The 19,477-nt window shown below is 46.0% G+C and overlaps 1 protein-coding gene across 2 annotated transcripts in view; it reads left to right on the plus strand.

The window, feature by feature from the left end:
- The first annotated feature begins 7,269 nt into the window (after positions 1–7,269).
- SEMA4G (semaphorin 4G) overlaps positions 7,270–19,477 on the plus strand; it is a 516,826-nt gene continuing 504,618 nt past the window's right edge. Inside the window, exon 1 of one of the 2 annotated variants that reach the window (XM_069239519.1) lies at positions 7,270–7,457. The gene's annotated coding sequence lies outside the window, so the exon portion shown is untranslated. The remainder of the gene's footprint in view (positions 7,458–19,477) is intronic. The other variant, XM_069239518.1, reaches the window with a different exon arrangement.

The raw sequence follows: 19,477 nt of genomic DNA on the forward strand, positions 1-19,477 counted from the left end.
TCAGTATCCTAAGGTTGCGAAAAAGGGTTCATTTGGGTAGAAATACATTCTTATTATTAAAGCCAGCCTCAGCCAATGTGTTATGTTTTACATCCTGAGTTTGTGCTCTCTAAACTAAGCACTCTTAAAATATACTGCCTACCAGTATGGATGATACGTGACTCCACTCCTCGTAGTTCTCAGTGTCTCATGTAACATTTCCTATAGATTGATTTACCCATATGCATGATTCATTGCCCCTGTATAATGAGTGTAGTGTATGATGTAAAGTACTCTGATGTCCTAAATTGGTCTGAGGAGCAATATAAAAGAAATGAAATACATGTGAGGGAAGGACTATGGGGAGAGGAGGGCACCCTTGGAGGGTGTTTGTGAAGGAATCCGTGGAGAAGGAGGTCGGGGGGGGGGGTTCCAACAAAGGTTATCACGTCGGATGCTATGCTTATGTTATGTTACGTTACGTTATGTCGATGTGCAGAGGCACTAATCCTCCATGAGGATATTCAGGCCCTGTATTCCCAAAGGCGTCGCAGTCCCACTGGCTGGTGGCTGCTTCCATCACTGACAACAAAGAGAGTGTCATCAAAATGTCAGCTAGCTCCCATAACATCCGCATACAAAGTAGTTCTGTTAGGTGACAGGAACTACAATGCCAGTGTGTGCTTTTTGAAAATAAAAATATAATTTGGTTTTAGCAAATATTTTCTTTATAGTTTGAAACGGCCTGGCGGCTTCTCCAGCAATAACGTTATGCAAAAACCATGACAAAACAAAAAAAGGACCTGCAAAGCTAACGCTGGTGACCAACACCAGCCTATTGGCTTTGCCGTAGCTTGTTTGTTCTTTCTTCTATTTACTTGTCTACAATCCAAGTTTAAAACCTCCATGGTGACTCCTTTCATAGTTGTCTACAGGTCTTCCACTTCACCCAGATTCAACCCATCTCCAGTGACGTTCTCAAGACCATCCCTCCATCTCGATAAAATGCATTTTCCTGACCTTTTAGCTAAATTCAACTGGACCCCAAACGATGACCCTCTACTTCAATTTAAAAAACAATGTCCCCATTTAGAAATCCAAGGCTATTACTGTGCTTTTGATCTGTCGCTGTTTCCATCAATACTTTCCATATTGAATGAGTCACAGATATCTCTATTAAAGGGAACAATCACATTATTTATGCTTACATTTACATGAAGCAAATGCGGTCTCTTGGCTTAGTTGCAAACTGTGGAACAAGATTTCTAATCCAGGCGACAAGTTGTACATTAAGGTGTTTTCTCAGGTGGTACATTTTGGAGCCTTGGTGTACCGAGTGCGCATTAAAAAACTACTTCAGCTAGGCTTCAGAAAAGAACTACGCTTTCCACATTAAAACAATTTGCATTTAGTGGGTGCATAGTCCATATATTGCACCAATTTAGTGCATTTAGCAGGAAACATTTTGACTATCCATCTGTAGGGAACAAGAGTATGGTACCTGGGAAATACAATGGTTATTCACAAAACTGTGTCTAAAAATAGCAGAATCAGCCTGTTTTCGCAAACTAATGCAAAGTGATTACAGCAGAATTCGTGCATAGTTTCCACCACAGGACGCAGCAACAATTTGCAGTAGCAATCACATAATCACAGATGAACATGATAAGTATTCAGATGGGAGAAATATAATCCCTGAAGAAAGATAGGTAGCGAAGCACGTGTCACAGATCATCGCAATAAAACTTGTTCTAAAGCTTGTGTTATTTCGGTAAAACAAATTAATAGATTTAAACCATAAAAGACTGTAACAAGAAACAGAAAAATTAATCAGTGTGAATGATAAAACCTACATCCAAAACAAGCATTGGCACAGTCAACAGTTTTGTCTTTTTTACACTGAAAATACTTTTTTGTTGTTCTGGAGGTAATGGGGGAGGGCAAACTGAGCAGTGAAGCTGGTGTGGCAGGAGACAGGTCTGTCACACAGTGAGGCAGGACCTGAGACGTGTTATAGATTGATAAACACCTTGTTGGCTGGCAGAGCGCGAAGTACACACCCTTCTATCTTGTGACAGTGCCCACATTTGGGTAGGCGCATGAGGCGTTTATAAACTAGAGCCTGATCTGCAGCGAAAAAATACAAACAAAGGTAGGAAAAGGTCAAAATTTGTGCTTCTCTTGTCACACTTTCTTCTGTTTTTATTAGAGGGACGATTTAGGCCAAATTAGGAGCTCAGCTTAGGATATACCATGGCTGGAATGAGAAATTCTGGGTGGCGTCTCACATCTAACCATGCCTATCATGATAATGCCTGTTATGAACACATTCGCGTGGAATGGAGAATAACTATGGGGACCTTGCTTTTGCGGGTGGAATTCCGCACGGAATTTCTAATTGTGTGGGGGTTAACACTCGCATTTACCACCTTAAATAGGTGGTAAATGCGAGAGAGGGCATCACATGGTGGGTCGCCGGAGTGGGGGAGGATGTGGCCTGACACACTGGGGAGCATTATAGGCTCCCCTTTTCCCTAGAAGGGGGTTATGTATGGGCGTTTGACAGGGGCCTGGATGCACTTGCAGTCTGTTGCCAGAGCAATTTTAACGGCCTGTAAAATCAAGTCTAGGGTTCCTACACCCAGAAAATCCCAGTGCAAAAACACCAGGCCCCTTACAATTGTGCGCAGCAGTATCCCACCTGGGAAAACCCCGGTGGGCAACTCTAATCTTTCGGGGTCTAGTTGTGGGCTACTGTACTTGACGGCTGCAGCACTACCGAATTTAATTAAAACATAAATTCACAAGACCAAATAAAAACGAAAAAGCTCAACTCTTCAGTGAAAGCACTGCCTTGGTTTTCCAGGCTGGAGAAGACGGTTTTGGGTGGAGGTGAGGGGACAATTTTCTAAATAGATCATTCAGGGAACCTGTCACAATACTAGGAGATGACAGCTTTTCTTGGTTTTATGTATGTCAAACTTCAACTAGCTGCACTTACTGACATTTTTCTGTTTCTAGGTATCATTGTAAATAATTCTGATTTACTTTATTATATAGTGATTCACATCAAAGCGTTGCCATCTCTAAGTTTTGTAGATAACACTTGTTAATATTACCAGTTTACCAACCGCAGGCGAAAGGAAGGCAAAGTTGGCTTTTCCGGTATTCAAAGTCTTGCATGTAGATCACTGAAGATATCAGCAATGAGCTTTTTATATTCACTCCAAAGACACTGTCCCCTCCATTGGGTATAGTCACTCACTATAGAGTCACTCTATAGACACAGTCACCCCATCAGGCATTCTAGGCCCCAGCAGACACCACTGAACCCATCACGTCCTTTGGCACAGCCTCCCCGGTCAGACTCAATTACCCTATCAGGAAGTCACCCCATAAAGCATCATCACCACACCAGACCCAGTTACCCCAGCAGACAGTGGCATAAAAAAATAAAAACTTGAGGGGGCCTCTCCTGCAAAGTGCATGAAGGCCCCCATTTGCGGCCCTCCACCCATCACTATTGCTGAGGGGGACCCCTGGAGCTCTGGGGCCCCAGGCACCATGGGGGCTGCGGGGGCTTATATTATGCCACTGCCATTAGCTATAATGTTCTCCATCAGACACAGTTAGTTTCATCAGACAGCCACTTCCAATAGCTACTCTTTGTTATGCTACATTATGTTGGGTGTTTTTGTATAATACAACATTCACGCTTTGTTTATTCTCTTATCCTTATTTCTAGCAAATATCAGGAGATCACTGGAAGAAAATCTGGACTTGCAGTTTCCAACTCAATACATACCATCTTTGGTAGTGGCGTGTTGTTGGTTACAGGAGTTGTCACTGTACAGGGCATATGCAGTGCCATTTTACGGTATTTTGTTACCCTAGGTAAGCCACATATAGGGTGCATTGTTTGTAACAATTTTGATTTTTTTGTCCATTTCAACCAATTGAAGACCTCACGATTCCAAACAATATTTAATTATTTGTTAAACTTTCATAAATGAGTGCACACAAAAACAACTGAGACCTCAAGCTGCCCAGCATCCACCACCCAAATATTAACAAAAGGAAGCTTGAACAACAAATGTTAACATCATTTATTTTTATGCTTCAATCTAGATTTTTTGTCTTGCAGCAACAATTGTATGTGCACTTCACTGCCAAACCAGTCTGTTTGTTTGGCGGATGTGTGGTGGACAATGTCATCACATAAAATAAGACCTATGCACATAGCATGTGAAAGTGTAGTTTTAATTGCCAGATGTTCATAATCAGAAATAACTCCCCTTTCATAGCTGCCATTCTCGCTTCAACAGTGAAAACCAAAGCATTGCTCCAATTTCTTTCATCGTTTATCAGGTAAACCGGATCATTTTTCCTGAATATGTTTATCCTGGCTTGTCTCCCCCTTGTGCGTCCTCTTTCTATGTCCGCTTCTCTGGTCAGTGGCCTGCGGCTCGCCTGAGTAAGAGAATGGGATCAGGTGGTGACAAGGGAGGGACAGGGAGATGAAAAGAATGCACAGCGAGGCGGGGAGGCAGAGGGAGATGGGAAGAGGTAGACAGTGGTGAAGAGATAGCGAGGGCAGGGAGAGAGATGGGGTAGAGAGAGAAGGGTCAGGCAGCTCCAAGGAGCGATACTAAGAAGTAGACATACGCAGGGGTGGGTAGAAAGAGGCAAGGCGCCAGCAGAAGGCAGAGTGGGCAGGTGCACGGTGAAGGAGTGCAGAAAGGGGGGTGCACGAAGGGGTGAGTGAGGTAGACAGGTAGAGATGTGAAGGAATGAGAGAAGCATGCAGAGGTATGAAGGGAGGGAGAGGGAGGTTAGAAAGAGGGGTGAGGTGTGGCGAGATAAGAGGTGGAGGGGGTAGGAGAGGTTAGTAAGAGAGGTGAGGCTGACGCAGAAGGAGAGACAAAGTGGGGTATAAACAAACAGAGGTGAGGTAGAGAGTATTATAAAACAGCAGTAGCGTGGTGAAGTAGACAGGGCAGGCTGAAATAAGGAAACTGGTACAGGGGATGAGGAAAGAGGAGTAAAACAGGTGACGTGGGGAAAGAGAGGTAGCAAACAAGGATAAGGAAGTGAGAGAGGTGATGCTCAGGGAACAGAGGTAGAAAGAGCGGCAAAGTCGAGATGTGAGGTAGCGAAGGAATGAATTGAGAGGTTAGGTAGTGAGTGAGCGAGAGGTGTGGTGGGCAGAGATGAAGAAGTTAGTGGAATGTCAGGCAGAGAGAGGAAGGTAGTTGAGGCCAAGTGAGGAAGAGTATGTGGAGGTAGATTGAGGTGATATACAGAAAGATGGAGGCAGAAGTGAGGCAGATGGGCCAGGGAGGTGAGATAGAAGCAGAGCAGCGAGTGGTGAAGGATGAGGTAGAGAGAGCTGAGGCAGGGTGAGGGAACAGAGAGGTAAAGATGTAGGGTACGACACAGAGTGATAGGCGTGAGGTTCAAAGACAGGATAAAGTGAGGCGGGGTAGAAAGGGATGTATTGGAGGGAGAAGGGAGGTAGACAGAGGTGAGGTTGAGAAAGCTGTAACAGACATCGGGTAGGTCCAGAGAGATGCAGCGGTGGCTGGCGTGAGAGTGAAAGCGAGGGGTGTAGAAGATGTGAGGTGAAGGGAAGTGAGAGATGAGACAATGATAGGAGAAGTAGAGAGAGGTAGAGAGTGCTAGAACGTGGTGACGTGAAGACAGCCAGTAAGAGATAGAGATGTAGCAGTGAGGTAGAGAAGAGGATGGGCATTCAGGGATTAGTGAGGTAGAAAGTGGTAAAGTAGAGAAAGCTGGAATAAAAAGAGAAGCCTGAGATAGAGAGAGAGGTGAGTTAGACAAAGGGGGTGAGGGGTGAAGAGTAAGCTATACAAAAGGAGACAGAGACAGAAGGCTAAAGAGTGGTGAAGTCTAGAGGACAGAAAAATGATAGAGTGACAGAGAGGTGAGACAAAGAGAGGTAGAAAAGAAGATAGCTATAGAGAGACCGAGTCTGGGGAGAGAGTTGGAGGTAGTTTGAGATACAGAAAGAGACAAAAGGTGAGAAAGAGAGAGTGGGAGGTCTGTTTACTGAGGCACTTTGGAGGGTGGAGCCCTGGTCAACTGCTTTCTTTATCCAAGTTTCAACAGGTCTTTGGTCACGTGACCTTTTCTTTCTGATCCTTGTGGTAGCGTGTTTAAGATACTTTCACTGGTGGTGTCTTGCCTAACAGTAAGTGGGTCTATCCTACTGCTGTATTTCCTAAATAAAGGGTGCACCCTCTTCTCAACTCCCCATGCCCTCTTGTGCCCTAGAGTCTCTTGTCCCTATGTTCTTGTGCCAGATGTTCCTTTTCATCTGGGATACCCTGTATCCAAGAATTCCTGTTCGGTGTCTCTCTTATTCGTGTCTCCCTGTACTTGGCTTCTTAGATGCGGACATTTAGAGGTCTGGGGGGACAAGAAAACCGCTGTAGGTGTGCGGTGTAGCTGCCTCGCTAAAGTTGCAGTTGCTGCTCTTCATGGGGAGGTTGGAGACATGCTAGGTTTGGTTTCCCTTGAAAAAGCCTGAACTGGCTCCGCCATCAGAAACCTCTTCTAAGCAAACCATCTGCCCCTGGCCATCCGGGGTCAATGTGTTGGAAAATGAAAAACATATTTATACAAACCAGCGAAAACACTCCTCAGTTCCTCGCAGCCTTTCCTAGGCACCCTCTAAAATTTCTGTAATTGAAATTCCAGTTGACCAGGAACAAGTGGCTTCTGATAATTCCCCTGCGGGCACAGCGGTCATTGGATGAGCTGCTATGGAGAAAAGTCCAAAGTGTCCAGATTCCTCCTCGAATTTAGTCTTTGTTGTCTGGTGGTTTTTATTGACTTGGGTTGTATTTTAATTTATCAGTCAGTTCTTGTTTTCCATAATCAGACGTGGGAAAGTCAATTTATCAGAACTGTCTTCAGGTAGTAGAAAACCATTTGCTAGCGGGCATTGCTGTCGAAGTTCTACTTCGAGGGGACCTGTTCTTTGTAAGTAGATCCTCTACACATAAGATCACGCCACGCAAACCTTCCCCCGAATTTTACAGTTAGATGCGGCGATGAGTCCGGGAAGGTAAAGGTGCCTCTTGGCCCGGTAACTTCGGCTTCGCACGGGCTATACTCTAAGACCCTGTGCGGTGCAGAGACAGTGGTTTCTGCAGCCCTCTTTACAGGCCCCATTAGTAAAGCCGTGTGAGAGTATGGGCGGATGACGTGCAGTCGCGCCTCGCCCCGCTAGGTGGCGGCAGAGAGCCTGCCCGGGGGCTGAGGAGCTCTGCCTGCTGCCTGTCACCGGAGCTCCGGCGCCGCACACGGCTGAGGAGGAGGAAGAGGAGACCAGGAGGAGCTGAGGGGCCGAGGACAAGCTCCCCTCGCACTGCACCCCCGCTTGTGCTGCCGACCCCGACCCCGACACCCTGCGCCACACGGAATCTGTCCCTGCTCTCCGCCGTGATCCCCAGGTAAGCAGGTACCGGGTCTCCTGGGAGCCTGGGGCGGCTGTGACACCGGAGCTGCAACCAGGAAGAGCTGCAGGGACCGTCTGACACCGGGAGGGATTCCTCTCCGCGGAGGCACCGTGTGACCCTGGGCACCCTCTGTGCCCCACCTGTCACCCTCACCGTCCGCTGCTTTTTTAACACCCATGCTGTGCCTCTGTGTATCTCACCTCATACCCTGCCTCTGTGTGTCTCACCCTCATACCCTGCCTCTGTGTATCTCACCTCATACCCGGCCTCTGTATATCTCACCCTCATACTCTGTCTCTGTGTGTCTCACCCTCATACCATGCCTCTGTGTATCTCACCTCATACCTTGCCTATGTGTATCTCATCCCATACCCTGCCTCTGTGTATCTCATCTCATACCCTGCCTCTGTGTATCTCATCTCATACCCTGCCTCTGTGTATCTCATCTCATACCCTGCCTCTGTGTATCTCACCTCATACCTTGCCTATGTGTATCTCATCCCATACCCTGCCTCTGTATATCTCACCCTTTTACACTGCCTCTGTATATTTCACCTCATACCCTGCCTCTGTGTATGTCGCCTCATACCCTGCCTCTGTGTATGTCGCCTCATACCCTGCCTCTGTGTATCTCACCCTCTTATTCTGGCTCTGTGTATCTCATTCTCATACCCTGCCTCTATATATCTCACCCTCATACCCTGCCTCTGTGTATCTCACCCTCATACCCTGCCTCTGTGTATCTCACCCTCATACCCGGCCTCTGTGTATCTCAACCTCATTCCCTGCCTCTGTATATCTCACCTCATACCCTGCCTCTGTGTGACTCGCACTGCACCTCATTTGTCCAGCAATTCACCAGAACTCCTTAATATCCTAATAGTATATCTAGCCCTAACCTCGTTTTTCCATCTGACCCCAACACACACACACACACACACAAGGGCCAGTGTACATAGGTGGCAGCGACTCAGCCTGGTGGCCAGGCACTGCTCCGTTCCCCCAAGGAGCACACGCCGCTTGGCAAAGGTTGCCCTGGAGGGCAACTGAGTCAGAAGGGGCATTTCTGTGGACACCTCATCCAAATCTAGTTAATATGTGCGCGAGGGTCGTCTCTTTCAGGGTATTTCAGGCAACCCGGTAGAAATGGCAGAGGGGACTGGACTGGAGGTGTGCAGGTCCCACTCACTCCCAGCTCCGGTAGACACTACGGTTGGAGGGGACGCTGTAGTGGCTCCTACGTGCATCGAATGAATGGTTTGCTGTCAGTGACGTGACACCTGGTTACAGCCTCACAAGGCATGTTATGTGCCCTGATGCTGCACCACGGGTGGTGTTAGGAGTACACAGACATTTTTTCCTGTCATCACAGGTCGTGGCTGTTTTGCAGTTTATTATACACACAGTCACGTTGTCCTCTTCGCCGTGTGCTGTTGTACCGCACTGTACATCGTTATTTATAAATATGTTTGTAGACTGTTTACCATTGTAATGTGTAGCGTAAGGTTGGCCAGTCTGTTGTGTCGTCCTGTTCTTGTGGGTGTGTGTGACAAGCACTTGTAAGGAGCGCGTGTGTACAAGGATCGTTTTGTGTGAATGTCTAAGGGAGATGTGTGTAAAGAGCACTAGCGGTCTATGCGTTTCTAAAATGAGGACGTTGCGTGTAAGCGAGTGCTGTGTGTGCAAGCGCTGTGGTGCGTATCAGCAGGCGTGAATGTGTTACGGTGTAGTGTGTGAAATAGCGCCGGTTGTGTAATATGCCTGTAGGTGTTTTTATGTGTAAGGTGCAGTGTGGGCTAAGGTATTAGTATGCGTTGACGTGACGTTTACTTACATGTATGTGTAAAGGTGGAATATGTGCACATACATGCGTCTGAGCGGTTCGTGGTGATCAGTAACCACAAGGATGGCGTGAAGGTAAAAGGTGTTGATCCCATCATACGTGCACCGTGTTCTGTGAATGAATGGATGTTGTATGACAGAGGCCGTGGTCCCATCGCGCGTGTGCCTGTGCCGTGTTCAGTGACTGACGGCTGTTAAGTGACAGGTCATGATCCCATCACATATGCATTGTTTCAGTGTAACAGTTATCTCATGTTGTCGTTTGATAACTATACACCGTGCACAATGTAGCTGTACACGGCGAGCCCCGCAGGTAGCGGTCTAATGCCACATGTACATAACCCCCTGCGAGGAGCCTGCCAGACCCCAGGCAGAGCGCATTAGTATTCTTACTTCACGTGCGCATTTCCAGCCCCCGGCATCCGTGTGTTTCCTTTCACCGTATACAGCGACGAGCACTTCTCAGCAGTATGTCCGTCTGTTTTAAGCCTCCAGTAAACGAAAGCACATACATAAGCAGGCGTGCACGACAAGGTGCACATCTCAACTGCTCGCGCCTTGATGCGACCATGTGTGCATGCGAGCACTGCTCGGCCAGCTATTTGACTGGGGACTGCAAGCATGATGTGCTTGCTGTGAGAGGTGACTGGCCGCTCCCAGCCGTGTTGCCCACTATTTCAACAATGTGGCCTCTCGCCGGAGGCCGGGGTAATGGCACTGCATATATATATAAATACACACAAACACCCCACCCCCCACCAAAAGGTTACAGGGACGTTATAGTTAGACTCATTTTAAAAGTACAAACCATAGAAATTCACCAGTTATAGTTACCTCAAGTAACTATAACTTGTGCCCAAAGGTAACGATAACTCGCGCCCTCGCCATGTACATTGATATTATCAATGATGTTATGAAAGATGGCATGAGTGTAGGTTAATTGGCAGTGCATGGCAAGGGTGAGAGTTATAGTTAACTTAGGGCACGAGTTATAGGTCCCCGGGGCTATGGAGAGGCCAGGAGACTCCAACGTTACTTTAAAACAGTACTCCGTGACTTGGCCCACTCGGAGGCTTAACAAAAATGAATCGTAGAAGCCCACACTTCGTTTTTTTTAAAACATTTCAGCTGATCCTCAGATCCACCACGACTCCTGCCGGAAGGTTAAAAAAAATGCTTTTTAGCCTGGGAGGCCCGCCACCAGAACTAAGGGTTTTTTTTTTATATTTTTGGCTGGGACTTCGCGCAAGCGGAGTCCCAACATGGCTGCCAGCACTTCCTTGCTGAAGTGTTGGCAGACAGTCGGAACTCAGCACAAGATCGGGAAGGGTTTCAAATCCTTAGTGTCCCTATCTATAGAAATTTGGATTTCCTTTAATTCCTCAGAAACTACTAAACATATCTACACCAAATAACAAAATGGGCTATTTATGAACCAAGAATGACCTTTCTGTCAAATTTTGTGTGACTCGGCCAGTGGTTTTGGCTCTATCACTGTTCGATTATTCCTACAGGAATTAACATTGTAAATACTCTAAATGTCATTGTCTCTTTATCTCAGCCCCTACTTCTCAGATCACCCTTAAACTTTCGAGAGAGCAGCTCACGTGACTGTTGAATTTTTGGGAAATGTTCATGAAGATTCGTCAAGTGGCCCCAAAGATATAGGCAAGCAAAAAACAGCTTTTTCTATAGAAACTAGGTCTAGGGGTTATAGCAGCATTTTACCATAGAGGCAGGTAGTTGTGGGAGGTACCTGTAATTGCTCATCATGCATAATACAGGTAATGTGTGACGAATCCACAATGTTGCTCCACACGTAACTCATGTTGCAATGTGGATTCAAGAGAGTTACTGACAAAGCCTGCGTTCTTGGTAAAGACTGGGGCTGTGTCTGCGTGACTCAATCCCTGTTTGTGTATTTTCTTCTGCACACACATTCTCTGTGCTTTCTCAACAACCAGTAAGGCACATTGTCTCTTCGGAATACATTTCAATTTGTTTGCTGACTCACAGTTTGATTTTTCTTTTGTTGAAGCTCCACGTGGTGCTGGTTTGTAGCAATTTAGTTTTTGTTTGAAAGTGGTGTGAGATGGGATAGATTTGTTGTGGATAGATGACGCAAAGAGTGAGTTTGTGTGTAATGGCAACACTGTCTGTGCCCAGCCTGGGCAGACACAGCCCTTGTAGTCAGCGATGAGAGGCTGCCCCTCAAGACCCCTGGTTATGCGGGCATGCTGGTTCTTCTACTCTGTCTTGGCATTGATCTCCCTCTGCCCAAGCTGTTTGAAATCCACACTGAGGAAGCCAGACTGGCCATAACTTGCATCGTTTATCAATAAAGATTTCCCGGAAAGTGGTGGTAGAGGAGGTACTTTACCCAATCAGTGCCCATGAGATGTTCTGCCTACCAGAATATCTAACTGGCGCTCCTTGTGCCCAGTGGCTCTACGAGGGGATGTCTAGACCTATTTTCTGTGGTTGCTAGTCATGGCTGTTTTTGCAGTTAGTAATATGCCTCCACTGTTTTCTCGCCCACACCTAAGACACCGGTGCCTGGATACACTCGTGGTGCAGACATCACTCAGCCCTAACCAGACTCCTAGATGTGGACAACCTGATGCAAGCTGAGCAGCAGAAAACAGAAGCTGTGCTGAGGCAGTGAAGGAGGGCAAACTGCAAGGAGGGCTGCTCTCCCACATGCACCCTAGATGTACCCTCTCTGTGCTCAGACTCCTTGTAGCAACCACTGACTCAGACCACAACGCTGACTTGTACAAACGTGGCAGTATTTAACTTCCTGAGAAGCAAAAGCAGAGTCCCTTGTTGTCTCCCTTCACCTCGTGCCTTGTGTGGAAAAGTAGCCACAAACCCTTACAAAAATGTGGTGCCCTCACCTGCTGAATTCCAGCTCACTCGTCCAAAACAATTAGACCCTAAAAACGCTCCAGCCCGTCCCATGCATTGCCGTAGCCGGAGCAGCGCTTTAAATGGGCAAGTACTGTCTGAACTGAGTACCTGCACTTCAATTTGAAATAGAGAGCACCCGCACTTCTCAGCAATGCTACAATACATTTAATGGGAGAGTACTGGCACTTCTCAGGAGCATACAGTGAGTACCTGTACTTTTATATTTCCATTTAAAGCACTGAGCCGGAGGAATGCATGAGACCAACACAGAGCCTCCCAAAGGCTCCCATCACACGTGCGACTATTGCTTGGTCCACACGGCTTTCTGGATCCAGTCCCCCAAACACTGCCAACTTGTTCAAGGTGCATTTACCGTGAGGTCGCAGAGCATAGGACTCGGAGGCCGCCATAGGGGCCTTACCCCAACACCGGTCATACACCAACCGACAAGACAGTTTTTGTTTGATGGAAGAAGTATTTATTTTTAAATATACTTTCATAGAAATTCATAAACACAATTCATGTAAGTCGTCATATGCACTTTACTCAACTAAAACATTTCACTGCAAACTTTAATATATATAAACTGCTATAGTCGCTAATTTGTAACCATATAATTTTGACAGGATCCCTTCCTGTCCTGAACCTCCTTTGGACCACACAGGGACTGATTGTCACCTGTATCCTTAGGGGGGCGGTATCCCTGCTTCCTCTGTTCCTTGCCCCCATGTTCAGGGTTCCGCCCCCTCTCCAAACACCAATCAACCAAGGGGTGTACCAGGGCGGCCCAGGGCATGAGCCCCGTGACCACCCCAGTGATCTGGGCTCCCTACCCCCAAACAGGTGTGTCCATCCGCAGGTTGGTCCAGGACTTCAGGATCCTATCTCTCTTGTTATACCGGGGCCCCCCCCTTGGGGTCCCCTCTGTTGCTTCCGGTTACTTTATTCTTTCTTTCTGCGCCCTTCCTCCAAGCCTAATAATAAGGAGAGGGTGGGTGGGAATCGCCAACAGGTATGCCCGTCCCCGGCCGCCGCGCACGAAGTAAGAAGGCCGAGCCTTCTGGGGGGGGGCGCTTTTATGCCCCCCCACCAGTGCGCGGCGGCCCAAACCGGTCCAGCCCTGCCCCGTCCACGACGCTCTCCCAGCGTCGAACTTCCGCCCGCGCGTCTCGCGAGACGCGCGAGCGGAAGCCCATGGCCAGCCTGCGCACAACTAGTGCGAGGCTCGGCCCCGGCGTCCCCGATCCCTAAGGGGCCGCGCCCCCCCATGTTGGGGGGGGCGCTCTTCCAATGTTCACATAACCAGTACTAGGTTGGGGAGCAATCACAGGGGTTGGTGCTGTGGCTCAATTTTCAATACACCCCCTCTTGCCCTGCCACTCCATGGAACGTAGGGCAATGAGAGATCGCCTTTATGTCGAGAAATAGCTAGAAGCCGACCTCTCAACCAGGCACTATGGACCTGTCCATACAGATACTTCTAAAACCCATTTACTTAGCTTGTGATTCTGTGCAGGCCTGCCCTCACTCACTCACTCTCTCTCCCAATCCATCTGTTTTGCTTGATGGCTCAAGGCGCACTGCTACCAGAGGAGCCTGTAATAGTGCAAAGCCATCATTTCCACAATGCCTGCCGCATCTTATTACGTGAAATGAAGAGGTATCTCAAGAAGCAGTGGACAATCTTATGGAAAAACAAAATCACCAAACAATTCACGAAAATTAAATGACATTTAAAAAGGAAACTGTACAAACACACAATTATCAATTAAATGTTGTTTTTTTTCTACAGTAAATTCCTCCTTAAATATCTGTCATCAGCGGAGGGCAAACACTAGTGTCTCCTTTTAATCAGATGTGATGTCTTTCTTGGCTTTTACAAACAGAAAGTACGTTACGTTAGAATTTTGCAAATGATATTGAGCCCTGTGATATGAGGATATATTATATACACCGACCAGCTAATTGGCCCTCACTAGATCATTTATCTGATCTCATTGGAAACTGCATAATCCTAGACCAGAGTTCTTACAACATGGATTATACAGAACTTGAAGTAATATCAATGTCCCTCTCTTTCAACACATACATCCCAAGCTGTTGCTCATCCTCAACCAGTCTTATAATTAAATGACGGAAGGCTATATGCATCCCCAACTGCAAAAAACTTTTCTTGGCCACCCTTTCTCAGGGCCCCCTATGGCACTGTCATTGAGGAAGTATTTTCTGAGGCATTATTATTTTATTTTTTATTCTTCCACTCTCCGAGCCTGTCCCATGGTGAATGTACCTTGTAGTGCCTCATGTGTCTACCCTCTCTCCAATAATATTGTATTTGTGTAGTTGCTCAAAGAGCCTAAAAAGGGTCCGTAAGCCTGTATGCCAGTGATGGTCGCCTCCTTCAAATAGTGCCACCTCTCGAGGACATTGAAACAACAACTTCTAAAGTGATATCAACTTCTGCTTGACTGGAACCCAGTCAGCAGAAGGCCTGGTAGAACTCGTTACCAGAACGCAACAGCAGTTTGAGATTTGGGACTGGGACTCTTCCAAATTGTGAAGTGTTTCTTCTGGCTAAATCAGACTTCAGATTTCCATTTAGATGCTTGTATAAATTTACAGCCACACATTTTTGTTAAAACTTGTCCTTCACCCCTTCCTTTGTTTGGGAAAACAGCTTCACGGTTCCCGAGCAATCGTTTCCATGGTGTGGTGCATGCATGGTGTGAAACTTCCTGGACAGCACCCTGTGCGTTCTGTTGCCAATGGGATTATCAGATGAAAACCGTGGGGCCCCCACACTTATTTTATTTTGTTTTAATTGTTTTCAAAAATAAGCATTGGTGATAGATTGGCACGTGTTCCCGTAGACGGCGAGGTCGGACACTGATGTGGCAGGTCAGAAGACCACTGTCTCATCTCTTCATTGCACACCTTCCGGTTCCCTTGGTGGGCGGGCTCTTCTCGGTACCCAGCGCACGCTCGCCGGAAATCTGCGGCCTCACTACCACATGTCCATCTTGAACCAAAGGACCCGGCTTTTAATAGCTGTGGAGCGAAACAGTTCCCTGGAGCAGAAAATCACCGGCTCTCCCCTGTCATCTGTTTTATGTTTTGAAAGGAAACAAAGCAGTGGAGTGCAGCAGACTGAAAAATATTAGTGGGGCTCATGCTTCGTGAATGTACCCGTGAAGACTTTATTCCTGGGCATGGGCGACTGTACTGGGAACCCTGCTCTGGGTAATTCACAAAGACGATTTTGCTGATGCTGAAATACACAGAGCACTTATCTTATTTGTTATATATATTTATATGGAAATTGCCACACTTCGAAGCTCTGAAGGTGTCCTATTGAATGTGTTGTTCTGTGACTTTACATGAGCTAACTTTCAGCTTTAAATACCACATTTCTATATTGATCAATACGTATAGCTTTTATAAATATGCTGTAGTATTGCATGTACCAGGAAAGGAAATTGTTTACAGCAGTGGTTCTTAACCTATGGCCCAGGGACCCCTGGGGGTCTGTGACACCTACTCAGGATGTCCACACTGCTTAGAAAATGAAATATTATTAACAGATTAATAAGGTATAAATAAAGAAGCAAAATGTAAAAATAAAAATGTAAAAACTTTCCGTAAATATGAAGGAATTTGAAATTCGAAGCTAAAAATGAAGTTGGCATCCTTCAATTAATTTGTAGGATCAGTCAAACATGATATAGACAGAATGACTATTCAATTCAATTCAATTTAGAAAAGCTCCAACCTTCCTATTAATTTTATGTTTTTAATTTGTTCATGAATGAAATGCAATATTCCATCATTTGTTTATTTCTTTGATGAATGCTTGTTTCCATATTTTTGTGCATTGCTGAGTGATTCAAATCATTGAAATTGCTTAGGCCGGGATCCCCTGATTCCAATAAAGATTCATTTGGGGTCCCCGAATTTCAATAATGATTAAGTGCAGGGTCCACAGAAGTGAGGTTTAAGAACCACCTGTTTGCAGCAAAAATGATTGCATACAATCTTTGTTTACCGCAAATCCAACCTCAATATTTGATAGAGCTATTGGGTTTACTAGGAATTTACCTTTATTGTATTTATGCCAAACTTGAAGTGCGCCAAGTGTTTAATATTTGCCATGTAGAGGCTATCTCCTAAAATGCAAAGTGAATTTTTCAAGGAATGTTCAGGCTTTTATATTTCAAAAGCTTTGGATCATTGGATGTAAATGCATTGTTTTTTAGGGGCATTAGGATGTTGCCAGCTGATGACAACATGTTCAATCCCAGTGAGAGGCATAGCTCAGAGTGGTGACCCTTGGTTCGTGTGACAGCGTAGAGCAACCGAGGCAAAGTTAACATGTCCCCAGATAAATATCAAGCTTGCAACCTAATGTCAAACTTAACGTTTGTAATTTGAAATGGCAGAATGAGTGGGGAGAGTGAAATATATGCCTTGTTGCCTAGCAATCAATAATAACTGGTCTCCAATGTCCCCTGGTCCAAAGGCTTTCAGTGAAGGATGCCCTTTGTAGCAGTTTTTTTTCAGACGTACAGGTCTCTTGTCCCTTCCTCCCCAGTGATCTGGAATCCTCACTCTGCGGCTAACAATGTCTTTCCATTTGGTCTGAAGCAGGTGTCACCCAGAAGAATGGACATAGGATTTGTAAATCCTGACACCTCTAAACCATGACCTTCACTTGTTATACAGTCTTTTCTGTAGATGGCTTCAGCTTGCAGAGAGGCTGTGGCCCAAAAACATTTTTTACTAGGGCTGAAACCACACAGTGGAAATCACTTTGTCACTTTCTGTCATATTGTGGATGTAAAGTCCTTTGCATGGTTAGTCCCCTGGCACCCTTCTTGGACACGTAGGAAGCAATCACCTTTGTTACATGAGTCCTTCTGCATCTAGAACACCAATGGCCAACAAGTGCCAGAAATAAAATCTGCCACACATTTTGAAACTATCCAAAATCTACATGGAAATTTACAAAATATCCAAGATTGGACAACAAAGAAAATCTACATTTTCTGCAGAAATATCTGTCTCGCACAGGTAAAGCATCCCCACTTATTATTTAAGAAAAATATGCCCACACACCAATTTGAAGTCTAAAAATGTTTATTAACATAGAAGAATATATCTGTCAATTACGGGAATGGGCAAAAAGGGGATCCGCGGCACCCCAAAAGAGCAAAATTGTACAAGTAATAAGAAGATGAACATTTACTGGTTTTCGTTTACTGGACTCCAAATTGGATCATGTGATGACACTGAAATAAAGGTATTATGCAGGAGGATTCTAAAGTCATCAAAAATGTGAAGACGGCCTATAGATAGATACAGAAATGTAAACTCTAACCACCGAGCACAAGACACCCAATGAGTGCTTCCCCGGTGCCGGATGCAGGGCTCTGTGGTGAAGCACACCGCACTATGCGGACGAGGCCTCTCAGTGCCCAAAGTAAGATGCCATTTCGACTGTGGTACAATGGCTTACAACTCTCCAGTCAGCATAATTGGTGACACGTTGTGTATGACGAAAGTTCCCCTTCACGTTTGCTGAAAGTTAATAGTAGGTGATAAAAAATTAAAGCACATGAATAAACATCACGATAAGATTATTATCTGCTTTTTATATCACTTTGCACATTTAAACGTATAAATACTGACACACCCATAGTTAGAAGCATCGATTTGTGCTCTTTTGAAATTGATCGTCGTTTAATTGACCTGGGAAGGATGAAAGACTGAGATAAGCATGCTTCACTGTGAAACCGTCACCTCGGGATTACACGGTATGCACAACAGGTGGATTCACTTGGAAATTCACTCTTAAATATCATTCGTGTTTAAGCATGTTTGAAATCCACCTTCCCGCTTTCTCAAGGTTACCCGGCCCCGTGTCACCAGCAGCACCACAACTCACAAGTGGCTACTGTTACAAGAAATGTAAATAACCTGGAGTGCACGAGGGCTTTTGGTGAAACTCCAGCGCTGGATACAGGTGCCTGTGATGACCTGTGACCGTTGCTTCCCCGCACTCTGCCACCAACACGTGTAAGGAGCGTCGTTGTCAATATCATCCCATGACTGTGGGCGCAGGGCTCGCGCGTCATCTTCGTGACGAGCGCCTCCTCCTGTAGGCCCCACTGAAAGGCAAAGGCCTACCCAAGAACGCTGCTGGCCCGTTTTCTACAAACGAGGCGCACGCAAACAACGAAGGCCTGACATCAGCTTAATTCAGGCAGCCTGTTGACTGTTTCACTGCCGAGCTAATGCCACCAATTTAAAGATTGCTCTGCTCCAAATAGAAAAACGTTGTTATAGCCCCCGTTGCTTATTTCCCGGTAGACCACACGCTGACAGTCCGTGGGTCATGTAATCAGAAAATTCACAGCACAGCTGTTATTTTGGCGACCCGCCACGTTATTATGCAAAGAAAGTGCCCAAGCAGGGCGTGAGGAGAGGTGCCAACTTCCCCGAGGTGCTGAAAGGCGGCGGAGTTATTGCAAAGACTGTATTTCCTTACCAGGATACTGATAGGCAGATAATTAGAAAAGTGGGGGCAGGCGTGTAAAATGGCGCCGAACACAAAGACGAGGCACCCGGCGGTGCACAGCTCTCATCTGGCTCCTTGTCTGAAGGGGGACTCTGCCACCCAGACCTGGTTGTACATTTAGCAGCATTAAATACAAAAGCTTGTTCTTTCACTTAATTCTGTTATCGGTTTGTTTCCCTTAACCTAAATGGGCCCTTAGGGAGGATCGACCCAGGGCCCCAGGTCTTAAAGTTTTCATTTTCTAACCATAAGGCCCTTGTGGCATAGAGTTTACACCGATGGGGCTCTGTCACATTAGGACTGAAACATGTACGGGGTTCACACGGTATCACAGTAGATGAATTTACAAACTAAGTTTTTACAACATGTATGAAACTAGTGATCAACGTGTTACACACACATTTCTGCAGTAAGTGTTTTAAGCCAATGAGGTTTCTCCCTTCCCCCCCTAGGCTTAGTCAGATTCTGTGACTTCTAGGATTTACACACTTTACTTTATTTCCCATTTTGGCTGCTCTCTCCTTTCAGCTACTTTCCCCTTGTTTCTTTATTTTTTGGTACTCTATTTTCCTTCCTTATCATTAGCTTTATTATTTTATAGTTTACATTTTCTTGCTGTATGCCACTCTAGATATTAGACTTTATCGCCTTTATCTCACAAACGTTGAGTGTTTCCTGCCTTCCCTCC

This window comes from Pleurodeles waltl, chromosome 6 (assembly GCF_031143425.1).
Source record: "Pleurodeles waltl isolate 20211129_DDA chromosome 6, aPleWal1.hap1.20221129, whole genome shotgun sequence".
In the NCBI taxonomy this organism is placed as follows: domain Eukaryota; kingdom Metazoa; phylum Chordata; class Amphibia; order Caudata; family Salamandridae; genus Pleurodeles; species Pleurodeles waltl.